This window comes from Carcharodon carcharias, chromosome 8, assembly GCF_017639515.1.
Source record: "Carcharodon carcharias isolate sCarCar2 chromosome 8, sCarCar2.pri, whole genome shotgun sequence".
In the NCBI taxonomy this organism is placed as follows: Eukaryota; Metazoa; Chordata; class Chondrichthyes; order Lamniformes; family Lamnidae; genus Carcharodon; species Carcharodon carcharias.
This window is the reverse complement of record NC_054474.1, coordinates 89,818,477-89,843,822: the sequence shown is the minus strand read 5'-3', so window position 1 is coordinate 89,843,822 and position 25,346 is coordinate 89,818,477. Positions and strand designations below refer to the sequence as shown.

At 44.6% G+C, this 25,346-nt stretch overlaps 1 protein-coding gene across 3 annotated transcripts in view; it reads left to right on the top strand.

Annotated features, from left to right (window-relative positions):
- The window catches only part of LOC121280741 (dedicator of cytokinesis protein 2-like), a 627,095-nt gene that overhangs the window by 214,938 nt on the left and 386,811 nt on the right, over positions 1-25,346 (top strand). The window lies entirely within an intron of this gene.

The window sequence follows — 25,346 nt, the reverse complement described above, 5'->3', positions numbered from 1 at the left end:
ACAGAGCTCGCTTTTAGTTTGATGTTTTAAAAAGTAATGGAGCAGACCGTGAAAACATGATTTGCTCTGAATGCAAATTGGATTTAAATTTGTGTGGCAGGGAAGTTAATGGAAACCATTACTAAAGACAAAATAAACTTTAATTTCGGGAGAAATGGGTCAATCAAGAAGAGCCACTATTCTGGTTTAAGTGGATATAAATAATCCCATGACACTATTTGGAGATGAGCAAGCAGTTTGTCCGGGCTGCAGTCCTCCTTCAACCAACACCAACAAAAATCAAATGAACAGGTCATTCATCTCATTGTTGAATGTGTGACCCCACTGTGCATAAACTGCCATGTTTGCTTAACAAACCAGAGCTTTGTCATTTTAAAGTAATTCATTGCCTGTATAGCACTTTGGGATGACTTTAGAACCTGAGAAGCCTTAATCTAAATACTAAGTAATTTCTTTAATGATAATAAGCAGTGAGTCAATGATCCAATTAGCTAACTGCTTAGATCCTAAAGGGACAAGTTTATCACTGTGCAAGATGGAATCAGTAAGATACAGGAGTTGCTGAATATAAGTTGTTTAAACTTTGAATACATCTATTCACTTGTCATTCAACACTAACAACAATAATTTACATCTCTATAGCACCTATACTGTTATGAAATATCCACTTATAGAATCGTAGAAACTTACAGCACAAAAGGAGGTAATTTACACTGGACCCTCTGAAAGAGCAGTTCTGCTTATCCCGCATCCCCGCTTTATGTCCATTTGTAAATTCCTCCTCCTCAAGAACCTGTCCATTCTTTTTTCGAATTATTTATTGAATCATCTTCCACCACCTTTTCAGGTAGAGCGTTCCAGATCCTGACAACACTCTTGGTGAAAAATCTTTTTCTCATCTGCCCTCCAGATTTCTTGCCAATGATTTTAAATCTTTGACTCCAGGTTATTGATCCACTTGCCAAAGTGAACAGGTTTTCATTATCTACTCTATCGAAGCCCCTCAACTTTTTGAAAATCTCTATCGGGTTCGCCTGTTAACTCGCTGTTCCAAGGAGAACAATCTTAATTTTTCCAATTTCTCCTCCTATCTGAAGCTCTTCATCCCCAATAATATCCCTGGAAGCTCTCTCTGTACGTTTGCTAAAGCCAGACATCTTTTCTGAAACGTGGCACCCAGAATTTCTCAAATACTTCTGTTAAGATCTTAACAGTGATTTATAAAATTCCAGCATGACCTCTTTGCTTTTATATTTTATTTTTTTTATATACTCATGTTTTCCATGTTTAGCCATTGGTGAATGTGGACGACACAAATCAAAGTAAACAATCGAGGCTTGAGGAAAGGCCAAGCTCACACTGTTATGTATGTTCCTGGTGTCTTAAGATAAAAGTTTCAACTCATTGAACCATCATTTATGCATATCAGGTACACTATGCTTAAGAACCTGCACTCAGGGAAACATTTCAATCTTTACTGTGACTTATACTGATGCCAGAAAAATGAGCTCACCCCATAATGTTATAGGTAGGTGGAAGCCAAAATTGGGAGCCCGCCCACTGTATTTAAATAAATAATCAAGGGTCAAGTAAGCTAGTTGACAAGCACATTGACCCTGTCGATATGCTGCCCACATCATAATATGGTTGGCGTGATGTAGTAATTATGGTTTTGTTTAGTGTGTAATGTACCTTTAAGAATAATACTTGTTAAGGAAGATCATGTGATCTGTAGTAACCAATAGGGGAGTAGCGCCGGCTACCCCAGCAGGCAGTGTAGAGATGGAGTTGGAGTTGGAGTTGAAAGCACACATGTAGTTGCTACTAAGTATAATGTAAATAAACTTAATGCTTCCACCCAAGAAGTGCTGATCAACTCTATCATTAATATTACAACTTGGCCACCCGACAACCAATTGGCAACAAGAATAAAACAGAGTTGAACAGAAGAAATCAAGTTAAAAAGAAAGGAAAATAAACTCACTGGGTACCCTGTCCCTTTAAGTTAAATAAGAAACGTGCCCTGATTAAAAATGGCCGAAAAATCTCCTGAAGTGCTCCCGACATTGAAAGAATGGTGCCGAAGTTGCAAGGCCCCTGAGCGGGAATCCACGGGATGGGTGAGTAAGGCAAAAAAGGGGGAGAATCTGACTTACACTGTGGGGTAGGCAGCAGCCCTGCAGACTCAGTGGATTGAAGAGGCTGGCACAAAACTTGCAAGCTAAAGGAAGGGGAGCAGTCAGAGCAGAAAGTAGTGCTGCAGTTTTAAATTTAAAAAAAAAGAAAAAAAATCCTGCAGAATCGCCCAAAAAAAAAGAAATCGCTGCTGTGTTTTTTTCTGAACGGGAACAATGTTTTGCAAAGTTAAAAGAGAAGACTCACAATTGTGGGGATCCTGTCAAAACTCACAGGGCAGGATTATCCCCCCATCGGGGGCGAAGTTAAATTGTGGGCGTGCACAGGCGTGCTTCCAATCGGTGCCCCTGATTGGAGGTGCAGCGCCATTTTACGTGGGCAGGCCAGTTAAGGCCCACCCAGCATGACGTCCATATGGAAGCACTATGCACTCCTTGTGCGGGCGGGGTGGAGGGGGTGGAATCCCAAAATCAAGTGCGCTCTCATCTCCCTGAGGCGAAGTGCGACCTCAGGGAGATTGGCTCTAAATGTAAAAAAGCTAAGAATAGTAAAATAAAATTTCCCTAACATGTCCCCTCATGTGACACTGTCACATGAGTTGGGACATGTCCATAATTTTTACAAAAACTTTATTGAAATTTTTAAAACCCTACACGAAACCTCATCCTGCCTGCGGATGAGATTTCCTGCTTTTTCTAATTCCCGCCCGGGCTCCTGGTCCGAACGCCAGCCTTAAGGTTGGACAGGCAGGTCTATTGATTAGTTAAATGATTCTGTCAATGGCCTCAATTGGCCATTGACAGGTTGGCAGGCACGCAGCTGATTTTGCTGTGCCCCCGCCTACTGGAAAATTTAAATGGAGCACGATGACATTGGGAGTTCCGCCCAACATCACCATGTGTCATTTATTTGTCGGTGAGTAGGCCCTGCCCTCTGCTTGCTGACAGGAAAATCCTGCTCACAAAATGCAGGAATCACAATACATAAAAACTGACAGCTGCAGAGACAACCCGAATAAAAAAAAAACGATGACTGCTCTTAAAAAGGCAATACATTTAAATTGGAGAGGGCTCAGGAGAAGCCCTGGTACTCAGAGAGGGCTCAGGAGAAGCCCTGGGAATCATGTATAGCTGGATACAGCCAGGAGACAGGAGTTCGGATAAAATCCAAGGCAATGCCAGCTCAGTGAAGCTGGCTGTCTAGCCAAGAGCTGAAGAATCAGTTAAATGAAAGAGGCTTTGGAAACAAAAGTCACAGAATTTTCCAAGAAGCAGACAGATAATGGAGTTTTGGGAGACTCAGCCACTGAGCTCAGACAAGTTGAACTTGCATCTGAGAGATGTCTGGCCAATAGCAAAGTCAAAAAGAAGGCCGAGTTTAAAGTCTGTGCTAGAAAGAAGAAGCCACCTAGAAAGAAGTTACAGAAATACTAATAGGGCTTCTGCCTTCCTCAAACGGATTGGCCAAAAGGGCAGTTCAAAGTTCTAGGCAGGCATGAAAAAGCTAACTGGGGATTCCTTGGCAACCAAGCTAGCATGCTTTCTTTTTTATTATGGGACTGCCCCTCACACAGCAGCAGGTGTCACACCTGTGGAGTTATTGTTGAAACGCCATTCAGGATGAGATTAAGCTTAATAATGCTGAATTTAGAGGGGAAGGTGGAAAGGGGTCAGGGAAGCCAGAAAACTAGACATGACTGTCATAGCCGTGAGAGGAAATTTACTGTGGGAGAGCCGGAATACGTGACGAATTTTGGGGAAGGACCAAAGTGGTCACCGGGTGAAATAAGTACGGTGACTAGAACTCTATCTTACCACGTGGAGGTGGAAGGCCTGATCATCTGTAAACATGTGGACTCTTTAAGGAAGAGAGTGACAAATCACCAAGATTTGGCTCCACCAGTGACCATGAACGGGTCTGTGTTTCCTGTTGAGGATACTCAACCCAAGACTGACATATCTGATGTAGTTGTAACAGCTGAGGATTCAGAACTGCAAGTGCCCAATGATGCACCAGATGTTCAGGCAACTCTGGAAAAGGAGGTTCCTGACAAAGAAGGTTCCTGACAAAGAATCTGAAGCTGTGGAGCTGAGACGTTCCACATGTACCAGGAAACCATCTGAAAGACTGAACTTGTAAATTCCTTACTCAGTATAAATATTATGTTGTCTTGAAAAATATGTACTTGTAAATATAATCTGTATAGCTGAGTTAAAGGGGGAGGAATGTAATAATTATGATTTTGTTTAGTGTGTAATGTACCTTTAAGAATAATTCTTGGTAAGGAAGATCACATGATTTATAGTTACCAATAGGAGAGTAGTGCGGGCTACCGCAGCAGGCATTGCAGAGATGGAGTTGGAGTTGAAAGCACATGTTACTGTTTAGTATATTATATATAAACTTAATATTTCCACCCAAGAAGTGTCTGCAGATCAACTATCATTAATAGTACAACTTGGCTACTGCACAACACGTGGGCAGTTGAGTGAGAGTGGACAGGCCGTTTTTTTTTAAACTTTTTTTAAACTAAATTGGTGGGAAGGAAGGGGGCTATTATCTTTTGGGGGATGCTCTTTGTGCATCAGGTTGGGTGGGTGGGAGCCTCCCTAAGATAGTACCCCTCCTTTTCTACCTACTTGCCTGCTCGTCAAAACCCACCATCCTCCACCCCCCCACCCTCCCTAAACTGATCGAACCCTCCCTACCCAATACCCCAGACTTACCTTGCTCCAGGATCCAATAGGCCTCCTTCTTGGGACTGTTTACAGTACTGGCAGTGCCCACTAATGTGCTCTTGGTGCTGCTGGGAATGCTGGAGCTGCCGACTAAACTGATTGGCTGGCAGCCCCCAAAGGCAGGACTTCGTCCCCAGTGATGGGCAGAAGTCCCACTGGCAGGCAATTTAGCCCTCCTGGGCCAGTTATGGCTGCAGGGCAGGCTAGCGTGCAGTGAGTTGTCTTCCCATCGACTTTGCTTCCGGGGGAGCTGAGCCGTCTGCCCCCCTCTTCGCACCCCGATAATTTGCAGCTTTGTGCCTCAGTGAGGTCATAATTTTAAAAAATCGTTTAAGAATTGTCATCACAAGCCTAAGAAAATGTCATTTTTCTTCCATGTCTGAAATTCCAGAAACAATATTGAGAGTCACCATCCTTTAACCCCGTCAGCCTCCGTCACTCACCAAACGAACACAATTGGAGAATACTCGAATTTGAGAGTCAGGGGTATGGCCACTTTGTGGGCAAAAACTTATTCAGACACAGGCTTATTGGACACCTTTATGAAATCAGAGATACTAGGGATGGAATTTTACATTCTGCAGACTAAGTGCGCTGGCCGACACGGAAGTTGGTGTGATTCCCGCTGGGCGGCAGGTTGTATGAACGCATGTGATCTTCCACTTTTCAGCTCATTAATTATGCATCCGTGAGCAGCTCATCGAATCTCGTGGCAGGGCGAGCAGGGATTCGACCGCTCCACTGTTCTCTCATGGAGTCAAAGGTCCTGCAGCCATATTTAAACGGCACCTGTACAGACATTCACTCACTGCAGGTCAGGTGTTCTATCAGACAGGTGATCCAAGATGTCTAAAAGATCCAAACCCTCTGCCCGACAGTTCAGCGAGGTCTCCCTGGGGATTCTCCTCCAGGCCGTCCAGGAAAGGCGGGAAGTCCTATATCGAGCGATGGGAGCAGGAGGTCTTCCCACACGACCACACCAACCTGGGAGGAGGTTGCCAGGGAGGTCAGCGCCCGTGGGAAACAAAAAGAAACACCCTGTGTCGGAAGAGGATGAATGATCTGCTTTGTTCCGCCAGGGTGAGTGAAACTTCTACTTACTTAAACACATACTCCTGTAAAGACATCAGGTAGTCTGAGGTTTAGAGTCCACGGGGATGTCACACAATACCAACAGATGGGACATCAACACTGAATGTCTGCCAGCCACTTTAAGATCGCCATCTCCTATAAGATAGTTATAGGAGATCTTAATCCCTTATTGGGGATGGCTCAGCAGACATGCATGCGTTTGAACTGCTCTTTCATCCATATTGCTCACAGTCATTCCATCTGCCTTTATGCAGAGCAAGGTTTCCCACAAGTAAGACCAGAGGGGGAACCCCAGAGTTGAGGGGACTCTCCTCCTATGAGGAACAGACCGCAGAACTGGCAGGTGAGGAGAGAGATCATTCCTACATGGAAGGTGGGATCAGCCTCCCCCCTACCAGCCAGTGAAGGTGCATCCAGTATACATTGACAACACATGGACAATGACTATGAGTGATCCGTAAAGTGGGAGCCTTCCTAGTCAATCACTAATCCTTTCTTCCCTCTTTTTCAGGTACCAGCATGAGAGGCAAAGGACCTCATCCAGCAAATGCCTCAGCCCCAGCTCCAGCCCCCCGACCAGCTCAGATGTGGACATTGAGGCACTATCAGATAGAGATCCATCATTGCATTTGCCTGCACCTTTCACTGCAGAAACACACACCTTTGGGGGTCCTATATCTAGAGTGGGCTCGAGTTCACAATCTGCTGATCACCTCACAGACACGGGTCTGCAGCACACGGAGGCAGTGATGGCCGAGGCCCATGACACTGGGAGGATTACTGGAGACCAGGCCCCTGCTGGGTCTGAGTCCAAGTCCAATGATGAGTATCTGTAACCTGCCCTAAGAGAAATGTTGGAGATGCAAAGACAGACAGGGGAACATCAGCAGAGTTGTCAGAAGCTGTCCTCAGATTGGAACAAAGGATGGTGGAGTCCATCCATGTTCCGTCTGATGATGTGGCTCTGGCATGCGAGTGCATCGAAGTCGCCATGGGAAGGGTGGCAGCTGCCTTGGACACCCAGGTCCAGCAGTTTCTGCTGGATTTGGGTGCATTCCAGCAGTGGTTAGGCAAAAGAGGGATGGGGCACCTCGTACTCCCTCCAGCTGCCCCTTCTCCTCAAGGAGTCAGAGAAGGGCATCAGGCACCCATAGGGAGGAGAAGCATCAGTCAGACACCATGGGGTCATCCGCCCGGACACTCCAAGAGTGTCCTGCCACTCCAACTCCCCTCTGCCAGTGACTCCAGTGTGTCAGGCTGAAGAGAAGTACCTGGCCCAGAGCAGGAGACCCTTAGCAGGCAGGGGCCCTTCAGGCCTCAGGCCGCCACAGGACACCCACCAAAGTCATCTCAGATAACAGGACATGGCAGTCAGCAGGCTGCCTCCACCTCTGCTGCAGATGTTGGGGCTGAACCATAGACATAGCATTAGGGTTAGAAAAGTTAAGAAATTTTGAATGCACAGTGGTGGCACAGGTGTTCAATCACTATGTATACTTTTCACTTCTGTAAATGTATTTCACATTTACCATCTTCAAGTCTCAGGTATTCAATGGCTAAAAAAATGCGATGCAAAGTCCCATCATTCAAGGGTCAAAAATATACCTTTTTAATGAGTTCCCATCTGCATCCTCAGTTTTCTTAAGTCTCAAACAATCTTATCACAGTGACTTGTCATTATTTCCACATCTGCAACATCAACATAGGCACATCATTTGTGACATTAATGGTTGGACAATACACCTGTGACCCTTAGATCTAAGGTCGATATTATTTGGCCTCAAGAGGATTGCTCATCAAAGTTACAGATTATCCTGATACTGTCAGACCAATGTCTGTTGTTTGTGGGTAGTATAGGTATTCAGAGCAATGAACGTTAGAATCATTTCTCCAAAGTGTACTTTGCAGTGGCATTTATTTTATGGCAGTGAGCTTTTTGGGACAAGTAGTATTCACCATTGAGTACCATAGGCTTTCGTGCCTCCTGCAGCTTGTTTTCATTTCTGCATTTAAGGCTGAATGTTATTCCATTCTTAGTTCCCACTCTTCCCATTGCATGTTGCTAAACTATGTAAGTTGGTTTAATTATTTGATATTACAAATACCTGCAAGAGGGGCATAAGTCTTTGATGTCAGAGGTATGCGCTCATCCTGATGAAGCTGTCTCCTTATCTGTGATGACCTTACTTTGCTCCTGAACTGCTGCCTAGCAGTGCTTTATGTGATCCTTCAGTAAAGGCACAGTGTGCAACTCGCTATGGAATTCATTGCATGAGAGTGCATTCATTGACTTAGGGTATATAGAAAGGATTGGCCTTTGTGAGATGGGCCATGCTGAGGATTGTCTTGCTCTGGAAGTGATGCTTTTGCCCATCCCCTGAAGTCCTCAGCAAGGTCTATGAAGGGAAGAAGTTGTCATTGACTGCTGTGTCAATACTGACTGGGCCACATTTCTCCCTAACGCCAAGGTCATCCAGGACATAAACTTGGCAGGCTTTCAACAAATGCGGGGTCCAGAGTGTTTGTAAATAATCAAACCATTTCCCTGGTGAGGCACACTCTGTGAGAACAATCCAAATAAAACTGTCAGCTTTGGGTGCATGATGTTGAGTAACAGGTCACAGCATCCTGATGTCCGAAGGCATATTGGGGTTCAGCAGCAAGATGATGCCTGTGCATTATTCAGACCTGAGAGCTGGCGACTGGAGATGGTACTATCCGGATGCTATTCTGTCTTGAGATGGTTAAGTGGTAACCATTGACAAATGTTTTTCCTGTTAGTGCCACCTTGCTAAGCTGCTGTCATTCTGACATGTGTGTATCCAAATGTTCAATGACAGTTCACCTGCTTAAAATCTGCCATGCCCACTGACTTGTTGCCACCCTAGTTGAAAGGGCTGCACTATGTATAGTTGTTTAAGGAGGTGTGCTAATGGAGCATTAATGACACTCCACAGCAGTTACATGTTCCCAAGGCTATTGTACCTTCCAAAGATGACCCCATCGTTAGGGATGAAGGTGACATGTGCTGCTTCCATGATCATTGTGAGGTTGATGATCTTGCCTGATATGTTTATATGCTGAGAATGAAGGTTTTGTTGTGCCCCCTGCATCGAAGTCTGAAGAAAGCTTCAATTGTGAACATGTCTTCACCTTATTCCTCCTAGAATTGTGTAGCTAGGAGGTTGTCATGAGCATGTCCTCCACATTATGCTTGTGCAGTGACATCCTCATGTGGTTTGTCTGAATCCTCATCCTCTTCAGATTCATACCCTTCCAAGTCCTCCTCATCTGATGAGAGACTTAGCTCCTCCATGTCTCCCTGTGGCAACACATCCCCCCTTTGGATCATTAGGTTATGCAGGAAATAGCAAACAACAATAATGCGGCACTCTCTGCAGTCATTATTGGAAAACCCCACCTGAGTGGTCCAAACATCGTAAACGTATCTCTAAGAGGCTAATAGTTTTCTCTATTAAGGACTTTGTGGCAAAATGTGCAGCATTGTACTTCTCCTCAGATACACTCTATGGGTGACAAACAGGCATCCTTAGCCATGTCTCCTGGAGATACCCTTGTCACCAAGGAGCCAACCGTCTAAACAGTAAGGTCTCTCATGTACCTGTGGCATCTGAGAGTTAATCAAAATGTAAGAGTCACATGAGCTCCTTGGTTACCTAGCACAAACATGCATGATCTCTGCTTTCTGTGACCACAAATGAGCTGGGCATTCAGAGAGTGAAACCCTTTTCTATTAATGAATCTCACAGGCTCCTGCCAGGGAGCTCTCAAGGCCACATGTGTGCAGCCGATTGCACCCTATGCTTATGGGAAACCTGAGATTGGAGTGAATCCCGCAGCCCTGGCAGCCTGGCTTGCTTCATCCATGCAAAACTGCATGTAATGGTGAGCCTTACTGTCACCTCCCTTAGGCATTTGTGTATCAATGATTATGAGATTTTGCAAAGATCCCCAGTAGAGCCTGGAAGGAACTACTGGCAAAAAAGTTCAGTGTGGTAATAACTTTCAAAGCAATCGGTATTGGATGCCTTCCAAGTCCGTGCTGCATGTGTATCTCATGGAGAATATGATCAAAATGAGCTATGTTATGACAGGGCAGATGATCTGTGCCAGGCGGATCAAATCCATGAGGGAAACTTGATCACGCTATAACAATGGTTTTGTAATTTGTATTTATTTTGAGATGTGTGCCCTGAATTCAAAAGTAATAAGCCCACCAAGACTTCAGAGATTTTTTAAGAAGCTAAATTTAACAAAAGAAAAGATTTTAAGCACATACATAGGTCTACAAAATACTACTTTAATAACTCCTAAAATCCCTAATTAACCTGGCTTCCAGTTACATCTCCGTTATAGCAACGGTTAAAAAAAATAGATTTTAAACTGCTCCAGCAAGTTAACACAATACCTTGGACAGTAGAATTCAAAGTGACTTTTCCCAGTTTCGGTTTCTGTAGACAGCAGGCTTAATGCACAAATACCGGTGGCTGCTCACACTTCTGTTAGATCTTACAATGACTTCCCTGATACATAGTCTCATTCTCCTTTTTACATGTTTCTCCCCTTTTAACGTAAATTCTATTTTTCTCATATGTCTTTGGAACTTTACCTTTCTCATAATATAAACCTTTTCATGTTGCCACTATATATTGCCAATAACCCTTGAGAGAAATAAACATAATCTTTAACTTGCTTGTCTGGCTGTTTGTAAACAGACTTAAGATCCCTTTGAAAGCCAAATCCCCCTTCACCTATCTACAAATGCAAATTCCCTTTACACCTTATATGCTAAGACCCCCAACCATGTTTACTCATTAACATATTAAAGACACTTCTACACCTTACTTCTTTTGATAACTTCCACATGCAATCTGCTTGGCTACAAGATGCTATTAAATCATGCACACAGACAGAACAACACAACCTCCCACAAACCTACTTTACACTGAGCCATAAAAATATTATCAAAATTATTATATCTTCATCACAGCTAGCACATCCCTAGACAAGCGAAGGCACCTATGGCATTGTCTTTTGCTCATCTCCATGTATGAGCTCCAACTTCCGTAGATCCATGGCCATCCCATACATGGATTTGGCTCCTCCTTGGCAGAATCTAGGACTTCCTTGTGCCCCACTGGCTCTTGTTCGTCAAGACAACGGTCTTCCCAGGGCTGTGCTAATCAGCGACAGGCCCCTCTTCTCCTCACTGTAATCATAGCTATCAACAAGGCTGTGTTGCCTGCAGCCTGTGTTCTCCACTCTCCTTGTATCTGTTATCATTGAGCATTTAATGGCAGCTCCCCTTTCGTGTTCTCCCTCCATATCCAAGTTAGGAATCCAGTCTTCAGCCCTTGACCTGCACTCAGTCATACGTAGCATCCCAAGGCCACCCCTAGCAGGCTCATATCATCCTGGAGGATGACAGGTAACCACGCATTCATAACGAGGGTCTTAATTAGGCTCAAACAAGCCATGTCCTTTAACCCTCAGTAAGGCTTCTGTTGGTTGTCCTCCAGTGGCCGTGAGAATAGCTATTGTTACCCAATCCATGACTACAAACATGATGCTTTGAATGCCATGACTATTACACTGGAAACTTTGAGGCTTGTAGGGTCCATTTTGCTTCTGCCCAACGGCCGTGGACCTTGATTGTTTGACCCTACATCCAATCTCACATGCACTGTAAAGATCAGATGCACTGCAGCACCGAGACTTAATGGATTCTCACTTGAATGCACACCATTAGTAAAGGAGCAAAACTCATTCATTGTGCAATAGACCATCGATTCCAGCGCTCAGCTGAACCATGCTCTCCATGCTTTGAGCAGGAAATTTATAGGCTGCCCCTTCAATCTGCCCCAAAACTGTTTGGCTGAACTCCTTCCACGTGTCCTGAGACCCCCACCATGATCAATTTTTTTCTAGTTTGTTTTTCAAATTGCGTTATTCTTCAGTGAATCCGAAAATGGTGCTGTTGACTTTTGTGAATGAGATTGGGAGCTTCCAATCTCCCTCAATCACCCACCAAGTTCCCCCCATCCTCCTCCATACTTATCACCTCCTAATTCCCATTCCTCCTGTCACTATCCAGACTCCCCCATTACCCTTGACCCCATCATTGTTCACATTGATATTACTGTTCTCTCCCCGAACGCTTCAATGTTGAAGTCTCCATACTGCTTTTCAACCTAACCCCTCCCCTTCTCAAGGCCACATGCACCCTTGGGACTGCCCCCCACCCCCATGAGACCATGCAATACCCCCCTGTGACTTTTCAGCCACCAACTCACAGGATCCAAATGCCTCCCCTAATGTTACCATGCCCTCTGCAGCACAGTACCAGGATTCAAACCTCCAAGACCAAATGCCTTAGGTGACTGACCCTGCACACCATACTGTGCACAACCATCACTGCCTAAAGAAGCCTTCCCCAGCCCAAGACCAGGACCAAGACATGTGTGCCCTCTAACATGGGCCCATACAATCCCAGGACAGTTTGTTCAATATGTCCCCAACAGCATGGCCTTAGCCCCAGGACAGTTTCTGACTCTTCCATGATCAGTCTTATAACTCGTCCACGGACAGTCTTTCACTACTCCACTCTGTTCCCTGGCCACCCCCTAGTCCTGTCTCCCTTTCACCATCCCCTCTTGTGATTCCCCCACCTGTCTTGCCTCTATCACCTCCCTCCAGCCCTGTCTCTGCCTCCCCCCTGCCCCTCTCATGCTCCCACCCAATGCTGTCTCCATCTCTCCCTCCCCTCTCAGGATCCCCCCAGTCCTGTCCCAATTCCCCTCTGCACCTTGTGTTTCACTCCCCCAGTCCTGCCTCCATCTCCCCCACTCGTGTTCTCCCCCCACTAAACCACTCTGTCTTCGCCCTCCCCTCTCATGTTGCACAACACCCCATCCCCCGACCTGCCTCTGTCTCACCCCACCCCTCTTGCCTTGCCTCCTGTGCCCAGCCTTGGTGTAGGTTGTACTACAGGCACCTGATATTTCTCAGTCACAGTCTTACAGGTAGGCGAAAGCTGCGTCTATTGACCTCCAAGTCATGGATGAACTGAAGCTCTCCAGGTGCGCACCACATATATACATTCAGGAAACAGACCGTTCTAATTATCCACTAGTGAGGCACTTAATTCAGAGAGGGAATGTAATTCTGGCAAGTTGACCTTTTAATGACCATTCATGAGATGCAAATGAATGTGAATGTAGTTCCTGACATAGATTGGTGGGAATCTCAACCCACCAGCAAAGTTGGGAGAACAAAATTCCAAACTAATTTCCCATCAGCGGGAAACTGACTTTTTCAACTATGCCAAATTTAGTGCCCCCGCCTGCCACGATTCGCACTGTTGATGGGAGTGGAAAATGCCGCCCTTGGAACGTGTCGAGATTGTGTGCGTAACTCATTTACACACACAAATTTCGCAATATGTTAAGCCACATTACCTGTTTGTGTCCAGATTGCACGCCACTCTGGGCTTATTTGTTGAAGCTGAATAATTATGTTGTGCTAACATTTTGAAACCTCCCATGACATCTTAGAATAGAAAATTTTGAACATCCCTGCTTCACTTAAGGCATGAACATCCCTGCTTCACTTAAGGCAACCAGTCTTGTTATGAGGCAGTTCCAGTTCAGTCCTGGACTTCACCCCAGCAGACTAATCAGTCTTCACATTCAAGCCTGGATGGTGATTGCTTGTAGCCTATTTAGTCCACTGAGGGGTTATCATATCTTAGCCTGATTCTATCCTTCCCACATTCAGTGATTGGAAGGATAGACAAGTAAGTTGATGTGAAGGACTGTACCAGAGCAATCCAGTTGAGTTCAATTGTCTCTTCTTGTTGTGAAGGCAGTTGTCTGCTTTATGCTCAGGAGAACAGCAAGCCAAATTCTACTATTCTATATGCTTTTGTCTATACAGAATTGCAGACAGTTGCAACATGGGAAAAATAGGAACCTCAAACTAATACCACTGCTTTTGTAAAGCCACAACCTTCCATCAACTGAAATGTTATCAGACCTGAGGTAGCTGAGTTGGGTGGGGGGTGAGTATTGAGGGTGGGGGTGAGGTGTGCGGATGGGGGTGTTGAGGATTTAACAATCCATTCCAGTGTCCTGGGTATCAGTTATGCACAGGTCTTTCCACTGCTATGTGTTGTTCCTGCTTGTGCCCAGAAAACAACCACAAAGTGTACCAATTTCAACCTCAATATTTTTTTGTGTACTCCCAAGGGAGGCAGTGGCATAGCAGGTTAGTAATCCAGAGGCCTAGGCTGATGGTCTAGGGACATGGGTTCACATCCCACCACGGCAGCTGGTGGAATTTAAATTCAGTTAATAAATCTGGAATATAAAGTAAGGTGACTCATGGCAATTATCATTGATTGATGTAAAAACCCTCCAGATCCACAGCAATGTGGTTGACTCTTAACTGTCCACAATTCAAGGGCAATCAGGGATGGGCATCAAATGCCAGCATTGCCCACATCTCACGAAAGAATAAAGGAAGAAAAACCCTGTAAGTCTGGTAGCCACTCAGTACCACAGTGCTGATGCATAGGCAGTCACAGAGATATTAAATGGCTTGGTATTTATTATAGCAACTAGCTAGCTAGTAAAAACACAAAACAATTTTCAGCACTTACTACCCATGTAAAAATCATGATCGTATAGCCTGCAATTATTCAATTAACAAAACAAAAGTTTCACAGAACCTATTGAACCACCTTGTCGAGTTTTCAGCTTGCAGACAAGAGTATAGATGGCTGAGATTTTACACACACACTCAGTGTTTTAATGGGTCACATGAACCAGGAGGCCCCAGATTTTATCCTTGCCCTTCTTGGAAGTTAATTGGCCCAGTATCAGGATTGCTGGACTTGTCATCGGTAACACTGGAATAGGGAGGAGGAAAAAATCAGGTTCCCACTCCATGGGCCAGGACTGCTGTTCAAAAATAACTGTATTGGTGTATAGCAGGAATACAACTAGACCTAACTGTGTTGCCCATCTTTGCTGGAACAGTCTGCCAACACTCACTGCCTAGGATTACACATGAAGAATGGACAACGTGTGCCAGACTGCTAAATCCCACTGAGCTTGGATCTAGGCAAATGAAATTATTTACCTCACACAGTTTATTTATTCGCATGTTGTGATTGAGGTGCTGGTATATGATTTATGTGTTATTTCTGCTCTATTACTCAGTCCACATTAAATGACTTTGAAAGCCCGATACATTGTTGAATACTTTGCTACTGTGTGAAATTAATAATACATCATTATTCCAAGGCTTGGAATGCATCGTTGACATTTGTGAATCTGTTTATTTGTTATTACACTTTGTCTTGCATCCATTTCCTGCCCTCCTCCTCCCCTGAAGGTGTTGACCACTATCCCCTTGACTGCATACCTCTGAAAGTCTTGGTCACCTATTCTGAAGGTGCTGACCCATCTCCCCTGAAGCTGTTGACCACTCTCCTGAAGGTGTTGCCCACTCTTCCCTTAAGGCATTGACCATTCTCTTCTTAAGGTGTTGCCCACTCTTCCCTTAAGGCATTGACCATTCTCTTCTTAAGGTGTTGCCCACTCTTCCCTTAAGGCATTGACCATTCTCTTCTCAAGGTGTTGACCACTCTTCCCTGGAGGCGTTGGCCGCCCACCACTGGAGGTGTTGACCACCTACCCTTGGAGGTGTTGACCACCTACCCCTGAAGTTGTTGACCATCCATCCCTGGAGATGTTGATAGTCCACCCTTGGAGGTGTTGATTGCCCACCCCTGCAGGTGTTGACCGCCCACCCCGCAGCTGTTAATTGCCTACCCCTGCAGGTGTTGACCACCCACCCCGCAGGTGTTGACCGCCCACCCCTTGAGGTGTTGACCACCCACTCCTGGAAGTGTTGACCACCCACTGTTGAAGTTTTTGACCATTCTTCCCTGAAGATGTTGACCCCATGGTGGAGGATGATTCCATGTACAGGCATTACGCATCCTCTGGTACAACTCAATTGAGAACAAATATTGTTAAATGACTCAACACCATATGTAGACTGGGTGCTGTGAGACTGGGAACCAAATTAAGGACAGATCAAATAAGGATGACAGGTTACTGTCCTAAAATGCATTACTAAACCAGTTGGGTTTAAGTCCGCCACATTCATCTTCCCAGTTGTGAGTTCTGGATAGTAATCAGGAACAGGAACCATGATTGACTTTCCCTCTCTCTTCAAATGGTGCTGCAGCTAATTCTTGAGCCTACCTAACAGCTAGCCTAACTGAGAACTGACTGAGCCAAGACCAGAAATCAAACCTGGTCTGTATGCCTTAGTCATTCATTATTTTAACTTGCTTTACGGATCAGGGAAATGAGAGACTGTGTAGTAACACAGAGTGTGACACTAATTAATTTCTAGATTTAACAGCATTTTTTACAGTTTAAAACTTTTGTGAAGTTGACCTGCAATGCAAGTTCCTGAAGTACCTGGTTGTAAATGTAAAATCCTTGCAATATAAAATATAAATGAGTTAGTGGATGATTTATCTCCAGTTTCTTCACAAGGCTGAAAAAAATCAAATGGGAATCAGCTCTCATAGCTGACAGGTTTTTAAAACCATTCTTTTCCAGCCCGCATCTGAAGTGTTGACGCTCGGGCTGTGGTTCCCCTAGAACCTTCAGGCATCATACCCAAAAGGCCGGGATTCATGTGTGAGCCTCGTCATCTGTCGGTTCAGTCATAGAGGGGTGTGGGGTATCTCAGGTGAACCCACTCCTGCCCACACCAAAACTTATCGTTTTATTCTCCATTGCTGCAACATGGATATTGCTGGCATGACTGACAAGCATCATTGCTTGTCCGTCATTGCCCATGAGAAGTTGGTAGTAGGTCTTATTTTTCAACTGTTGCGGATAGCAATTTAATACAACTGGGTAGCTTGTTAGACCACCTTGGTTGGTAACCAAGAGCTGTGAGACTGGGAACCACATTAAGGACAGACCAGATAAGGATGACAAGTTACTGTCCTAAAATGCATTACTAAACCGGTTAGTCCTCCGCATTCACCTTCCTGGTTGTGAGTTCTGGATAGTAATCAGGAACAGGAACCATGGTTGACTTTCCCTCTCTCATCAAATGGTACTGCAGCCAATTCTTGAGCCTACCTAACAGCTAGTCTAACTGAGAACTGACTGAGCCAAGACCAGAAATCAAACCTGGTCTGTATGCCTTAGCTACTCATTATTTCAGCTTGCTTAACCCAATAGGGGAATGCAACACTTTTACTGGCACCAGTTTGTTTTTCTAGATTTTTTAAAACTGAATTCAAACCCTCAAACAGCCATGGTGGGATTTGAAATCACCTTCACTCGATTAATAGTCCAAGAAAATAAGCACTTACTGTACCTGTATGGGCAGCAATCAGGAGAAGGTAGCTGCCAACCCACTGATGAAGCTTTAAATCACTTTAACAATGCTGAGTTGGAATCTTCTGAAAGCCATTTAAGTGCCGACTAAACCTTTTCTCTTCTGAACATGGTCATGTAATTGCAGTACAAATGTGCTTTGGGTTTATGTTAATAAAAGAAAAATGCTGAAGATGCTGAAAATAAAAAATATAAGCAGAAAATACTGGAAAAACTCTGCAGGTCTGGCAGCATCTGTGGATAGAGAAACAGAGTTAACGTTCTGAGCGCAATATGACTTCTTTGAAACTGGAGAGAGGTAGAAATATGATGTGTTTTATGCTGTTGTAAACGATGGGGCGGGGGTAAGGACAGATGGAGCAAAATGGAAGGTCAGGGATAGGTTAAAGGTCAGGATAGATTAATTCCATGTCCAAATGCAGCAAGGCTTGGACAATACCCAGGCTTGGGCTGACAAGTGGCAAGTAACATTCGTGCCACAGAAGTGCCAGTCAATGGCCATCTCCAACAGGAGAAACTCTATAACCATCACCCCTTGATGTTCAATGCCATTACCATCACTGAATCGCCCACTGTCAACATCCTGGGGGTTACCATTGACCAGAAACTGAACTGGGCTAGCCATGTAAGTACTGTGACTACAGGAGTAGGTCAGAGGCTAGGAATCGTGCGACAAGTAACGCACCTCCTGACTCTCCAAAGCCTGTCCACCATCTACAATGCACAAGTCAGGAGTATGATGGAATACTCCCCACTTTCCTGGATGAGTGCAGCTCCTGCAACACTCAAGAAGCTTGACAGCGTCTAGGACAAAGCAGCCCTCTTTTGATTAGTAGCACATCCACAAACAATCATCCCTCAACCACCGGCGTACAGTAGTAGCAGTGTGTACCACCTACAAGATGCACTGCAGGAATTCACCAAGGCTCCTTCAACAGCACCTTCCAAACCCATGAGCACTACCATTTAGAAGGATAAGGGCAGCACCACCACTGGAGGTTCCCCTTCAAGTCATCCTGATTTGGAAATATATCGCCATTTTTTCACTGCCGCTGGGTCAAAACCCTGGGACTCCCTCCCTAACAGTACTGTGGGTGTGCCTACACCACATAGATTGCAGCGGTTCAAGAAGGCAGCTCACCACCACCTTCTCAAGGGCAACTTGGGATGGGCAATAAATGCTGGCCCAGCCAGCGAAGCCCACATCCCGTGAATTAATTTTTAAAAATGACAAAGATGTCATGGAACGCAATGAAAAGGGAATGGTAATCATAGTAGTAAAGGCTAAGGTAGGTGTTAATCATGGAATGAATGTCAGCACTGTCTGAAAGCAAAATAGGATGTATTAATAGTAGAAAAGGGGTCAGCAGTATCAGAAAGCAAAAACATGAGGACAAGATACAGACTGGCACTTGGAGGTTGGGGGTTGGAAAAAAAGTGAAAACGGTGGACAGAAGTTCATTCTGAAGCTGTTGAACTCAATGTTGAATTCAGAAGGCTGTAAAGTGCCTAATTGGAAGAGCAGGTGCTGTTCCTCCGATGTGCTTCACTGGAATATTATAGCAGGCCAAGGACAGAAATGTAAGCATGAGACCAAGATGGTGAATTGAAATGGCAAATGACAGGGAGGACGACGTCATGCTTGCAGACTGAGCGAAGATGTTCTGCAAAGCGGTCACCCAGTCTGCATTTAGTCTCCCCAATGTAGAAGAGACCACATTGGGAGCATCATTGTGAAAGAAGTGCAAGCGAATCACTGCTTCACCTGGAAGGTGTGTTTCGGGCATTGGACGCTGAGGAGGGAGGAGGTAAATGGGCAGGAAATTGCGTGGGAAGGTGCCATGGGAAGAGGATGAGGTGTTCGGGGTGATAGAGGTGTGGACCAGCGTGTCAGAGGGGGAACACTCACTTCGGAATGCCAACAGGGGAGGTGAGGGTAAAATGTATTTGGTGGTAGCATCATGCTAGAGTTGGTGGAAATGGTGGAGGATGATCCTTTGAACACGGAGGCCAGTGGGGTGGAAAGTGAGGACAAGTGGAATGCTATCCTGGTTCTGGGAGCGGGGGGGATGGGTGAGGGCATGAGTGAGAGTTGGACACATTTGAGGACCCTGTCAACCACAGTCCAGGGAAATCCTTGGCTGAGGGAAAAGGAAGACATGTCATAAGTGCTGTTGTGGGAGATAGCATCATCAGAACAAATGCGACAGGGATGGAGAAACTAGGAGAATGGATTGGAGCCCTTATAGGGAGCAGGGTGTGAGGAGCTGTAGTCAAGGTAGCTGTGGGAGTGGATGGGCCTGTAATGAATATTGGTGGACAGTGTATCACCAGACATATCACTGCTCACTGATGCTCAGTTTGAGTTCCACCAAGGTCACTCAGCTTCTGACCTCATTGCAGCCTTGGTTCAAATATGGACATAAGAGCTGAACTCAAGAGGTGAAGTGAGAGTGACTGCCCTTGACATCAAGACACCATTTAACCAAGCGTGGCATCAAGGAGTCCTAGCAAAACTGGAGTCAATGGCAATCAGGGGGAGAGCACTCCATTGGTTGGAGTCATATCTAGCAGAACGAAAGATGGTTGTAGCTATTGAAGTTCAATTATCTTAGTTTCAGGACATCACTGCAGGAGTTCCTAATGGTAGTGTCCTAGGCCCAACCATCTTCAGCTGCTTCATCAATGACCATCCTTCCATCATAAGGTCAGAAGTAGAAGTGCTCGCTGATGATTGCGCAATGTTCAGCACCATCCGCAACTCCTCAGATACTGAAGCAGTCCATGTCCAAATGCACCAAGACCTGGACTATATCCAGCCTTGGGCTGAAAAGTGGCAAGAAACGTTCGGGCCACTCAAGTGCCAGGCAATGACCATCTCCAATAGGAGAAAATCTAACCATCGCCTCTTGACATTCAATGGCATTAACATCACTGAATCCCCCACTATCAACATCTTGGGGGTTACCATTGACCAGAAACTGAACTGGGCTAGTCATATAGATACTGTGGCTACAAGAGCAGGTCGGAGGCTAGGAATCCTGCAGCAAATAACTCACCTCCTGACTTCCCAAAGCCTGTCCACCATCTGCAAGGCACAAGTCAGGAGTGTGATGGAATACTCTCCACTTGCCTGGATGAGTGTGGCTCCAACAACAGACAAGAAGCTTGACACCATCCAGGACAAAGCAGCCCACTTGATAGGCACCCCTTCCACAAACATTCACTTCCTCCACCACCAATGAACAATGGCAGCAGTGTGTACCATCTACAAGATGCACTGCAGAAACTCACCAAGGCCCCTCGGAGAGCACCTTCCAAACTCACAACCGCTACCGTCTAGAAAGACAAGGGCACAGTTGCCTGGCAAGACCAGCACCTGGAAGTTTTCCTCCAAGCTACTCACCATCCTGATTTGGAAATATATTGCTGATCCTTCAGTGTCACTGGGTCAAAATCTTACAACTTCCTCCCTAACAGCACTGTGGGTATACCTACACCACAAGGACTGCAGTGGTTCGAGAAGGCAGCTAACCACTACCTTCTCAAGAGCAATTAGGAGTGGGCAATAAATGCTGGCCTAGCCACCGACGCCCAAATCCCATAAAGTGAATTTTAAAAACTAGAAACAGAGAAGTCAAGGAGGGGAAGGGAAGTGTCAGTGATGAACCATGTGAAGGTGAGAAAGGAGTGGAAATTGGATGCAAAATTGATAAATTTTTCCAGGTCCAGACGGATGCATGAAGCAGCACCAATATAGTTGTCAATATACTGGAAAAAGAGTTGTGGGAGGGGGCCTGAGTAGAACTGGAACAAGGAATGTTTCACATAGCCACAAAGAGACAGGCATAACTGGGGCCCATGCAGGTATCCATAGCAACATAATTTATTTGGAGGAAGTGAGACGAGTTAAAGGAGAAATTGTTTATTGAGAGAACAAGTTCAGCCAGGTGGAGGAGAGTGGTGGTGGATTGGGATGAATCCATCACATTTCTACCTCTCCCCAATTCTGATGAAGAGTCATGTTAGGCCCTCACCCCACAGATGCTGAGTTTTTCCAGCATTTTCTGTTTTTGCTTTGATATAAGCTGTTAGCTATCTTAGTTAAGACAATGGGATTAGCTGTAGAAAAATCCTCTCTCACCAGTTTGTTAGTGTGGCTCAGTTGTAAGAATATTCCATATCATCAGATTTACAATGCAATGAACATTCATCATGTTTCTGACACAGTTAATAGTTGAGTGCTTTTTCATGTGATGCCAGTAGAATAAATTTGCCAACTCTAGTCAGTTGCATTCCTGGAGGCTTTATCACATGACCCCCCCAACCGACTCAAACCACTTTGCTGCCATTTTGCCACCCATTCACTAGGCACACTGCCTTGTCAGTCCCAATTGGACTCTGTTATCCAATTGAACTGACCTTGATTCTTAGTGAAACAACCTTCTTTCCCTAATTTCAATATTTTTTACATCAAATAAATGAAAGTGTTCAAAGCAAATGAAAAAAAAAACAATTTTATTTAATGCTGGGTTGCGTACAACAATGTCCTGAAGATTAATTTTCAATTACTGGAGAGTTCAGGGCACACTGGGAGGGTTCGCAACTTTGTCAAGTATCTAAACAACCTAATAGTGGTCTTGTTTATTGGCAGCATAAAACATTATGTGCCAAACCAGACCACACGGGCTTAGTGTAAAGCTTCCCTTTACTCTGTCCAAGCAAAGATCCATAACCCTAATCTCAAAACAAGGTCCCCAACTTCACATTTCAATTCACATACCAAGCACATTGTGAGAATGCCGAAAATGGTTAGTTTTATCTTAAGGAGCTGTGTGTAGTGGGAATGGCATTCAGACAATGCGGATTGCTTCCACTTAGAATGATGGGTAGAGAGGATGAAAGCAGAGGCTGCAGGTTAGATGAGCAAACTGACCATGCAACATGGTACAGGAAGCCATTCAAGCGAGGGGAGTTCAGAGGAATGTAGTGGTGTAGGGGGCAGTATATTTTGGGTGATAGACACAGTTCAGGAGTCCAGATGCTTGTGTTTCTTGCCTGATGCCAGAGTTCACGACATCTGCTTTGGGCTGGAGAGGAACTTGCTGTGGGTGGGGGACAATCCAGTGGTTGCGGTCCACGCAATGACATAGGTAGAACTAGGAAAGAAGTTCTGCTGAGGGAGTATGAGCAGCTAGGGGTTAAATTAAAAAGGCAGAACCTCAAAGGTAATAATCTCTCGATTACTACCTGAGCCATGAGCAAATTGGCATAGCATAAATCAGATTAGAGTGTTAAATGTGTGGCTCAAAGATTGTTGTTGGAAAATTGGATTTCAATTCATTGGGCACTGGCACCAATACTGGGAAAGTGGGGGCTGTACCATTGGGATGGTCTTCACCTGAACCATGCTGGGACCAGTGTTCTGACTAGTTGTCTAACTAGGACGGCAGAAGGGGCTTTAAACTAAATAATGGGAGAAAGGGATCAAATCTGGGAAGATGTGATAAATTAAATAGAGAAGACAAGGCCTGAGAGCAAGGTAGTAATAGGGAAATAATGATCAGAGGTTGGTAGGAGGGGACAGAGTGTACAAACCTAAGAGTGCACCAACAGGTAAGGCTAGAGGTTACAAAAAGAAAAGTCAAAACTAATGGTTCTGTATCTGAAAGTATGTAGCATTCATAACAAATCAAATGAATTGACAGGGTAAACAGAAGTAAATTTGTATGATCTGATAGCCATTATAGTGTCATGGCTGCAGGATGACAAAGAATGGGACCTCAATATTTATGTCATTTAGGAAAGACAAAAAGCTAGGAAAATGTGGAGGGGTAGCTCTGTTAATTAATGATGACGTTGACATAATAGGAAGAGATGACCTAAGTTCTGGATATCAAGATGTAGAATCAGTTTGGGTAGAATGAGAAATAGTGAAGGTAATAAATCATTTGTGGGAGTGGTTTATAGGCCTTCTAACAGTAACCACAATGTAGGACAGGGTATGCAGGAGTAAATAATGGGAGCTTGTGAGAAAGGTATGGTGATCATCATGGATGATTTTAATCTACATATAGATTGAACGAATCGGATTGGCTTGGTTTGGATGATGAGTTAATAGAATGTTTTGGAGGCAATTTCTTATAGCAGCATGTTCTAGCACCAACTAGATTTGGTAATGTGCAATGAGACATGATTAATTAATAACTTAACAGTGAGGCCACTTCTAGGTAGCAGTGATCATAATATGATTGAATTTCACATTTAGTTTGACAGAGAGAGGAGTGGATCTAAGACATCTGTAGCGGGTAACATAATAGCATGGATAGAGAATTGGTTAGTTAACAGGAAACAGAAAGTAGGGATAAATGGATCATTTTCGGGTTGGCACGATGTGACAAATGGATTGCCACAGGGAACAATGCTGGGGCCTGTTCATATGTAAATTCCACCACTTATTCACCTATCCCTAGCTAGCCTGTGAAGATGATGGTGAGCCTATTTTATAAACCACTGTAGTGAATTCATACAAGGAAGTAAGTACTTCAGAGACAGTTTAGAGACAACCACATTGGCTTGGGACTGGAATCAAATGTAGAACAGGCTGAGTAATGACAGCAATCTCATCTCTCATCTCCAAAAGACAATGGTTGGATTATTTACGATAATCCGATAGCTGCCTGGTCACTTTTACTGATTCTCAATGTTTATTCCTTGAAGTGTATTCTAATTCTCAAACTGTCGGTTTTTCCTGCACTTGAGAAGGTGGTGGTGAGCTGTCTTCTTGAACCTCTGCAGTCCATGAGGTGTAAGTACATCTACAGTGATGTTAGGAAGGGAGTTCCAGGACTCTGACCCAGTGACACTGAAGGAATGGTGATGTATTTACAAGTCAGGATGATGAGTGGCTTTGAGGGGAACTTCCAGGTGGCGGTGTTCCCATGTGTCTGTTGCCTTTGTCCTTCTAGGTGGCAGTGGTCATGGGTTTGGTAGGTGCTGTCTAAGGATGCTTGGTGAGTTCCTGTAGTGCATCTTGTAGATGGTGCGTACTGCTGTCACTGTGCCTCAGTGGTGGAGGAAGCGAATGTTTGTGGATGTTATTGTTTATTGTAAGAGGAATGGAATATAAAAGTAGGGATGTTTTGCTACAGTTGTACAGGGCATTGTTGAGTCCGTATCTGGAGTACTATGCACAGTTTTGGTCTTCTTATTTAAGAAAGGATATAAATGCATTGGAAGCAGTTCAGAGAAGGTTCACTCGATGATACCAGGGATTGGGGGTTAGGGTTATCTTATGAGGAAAGGTTGGATAGGCTGGGACTGTATCTATTGGAGTTTAGATGAATGAGAGGTGATTTTATTGAAACATATAAAATCCTGAGGAGTCTTGACAGGGCGGATGCTGAAGAGCCTTTTCGCCTTGTGGGACTGACTAGAACTAGGAGATACAGTTTAAAAATAAATGGCCTTGTATTTAAGACAGAGATGAGAAGAAATGTTTTTTCTCAGGTTTATGAGTCTTTGGAACTTTGTTCCTCAGAGAGTGGTGGAGGCAGGGTCAATGAATATTTTTAAGGCAGAGGTAGATAGATTCTTGACTAACAAGGGAGTTAAAGGTTATTGGGGGTAGGAGGAAATGTGGAGTTGAGGCCACAATCAGGTCAGCCATGAGCTTATTTAATGGTGGAGCAGGTTTGAAGGGCCGAATGGCCTACAACTGCCATTCATATGTTCATATGTAAATTCCACCACTTATTCACCTATCCCTAGCTAGCCTGTGAAGATGATGGTGAGCCTATTTCATAAACCACTGTAGTGAATTCATACAAGGAAGTAAGTAATTCAGAGACAGTTTAGAGACAACCACATTGGCTTGGGACTGGAATCAAATGTAGAACAGGCTGAGTAATGACAGCAATCTCAT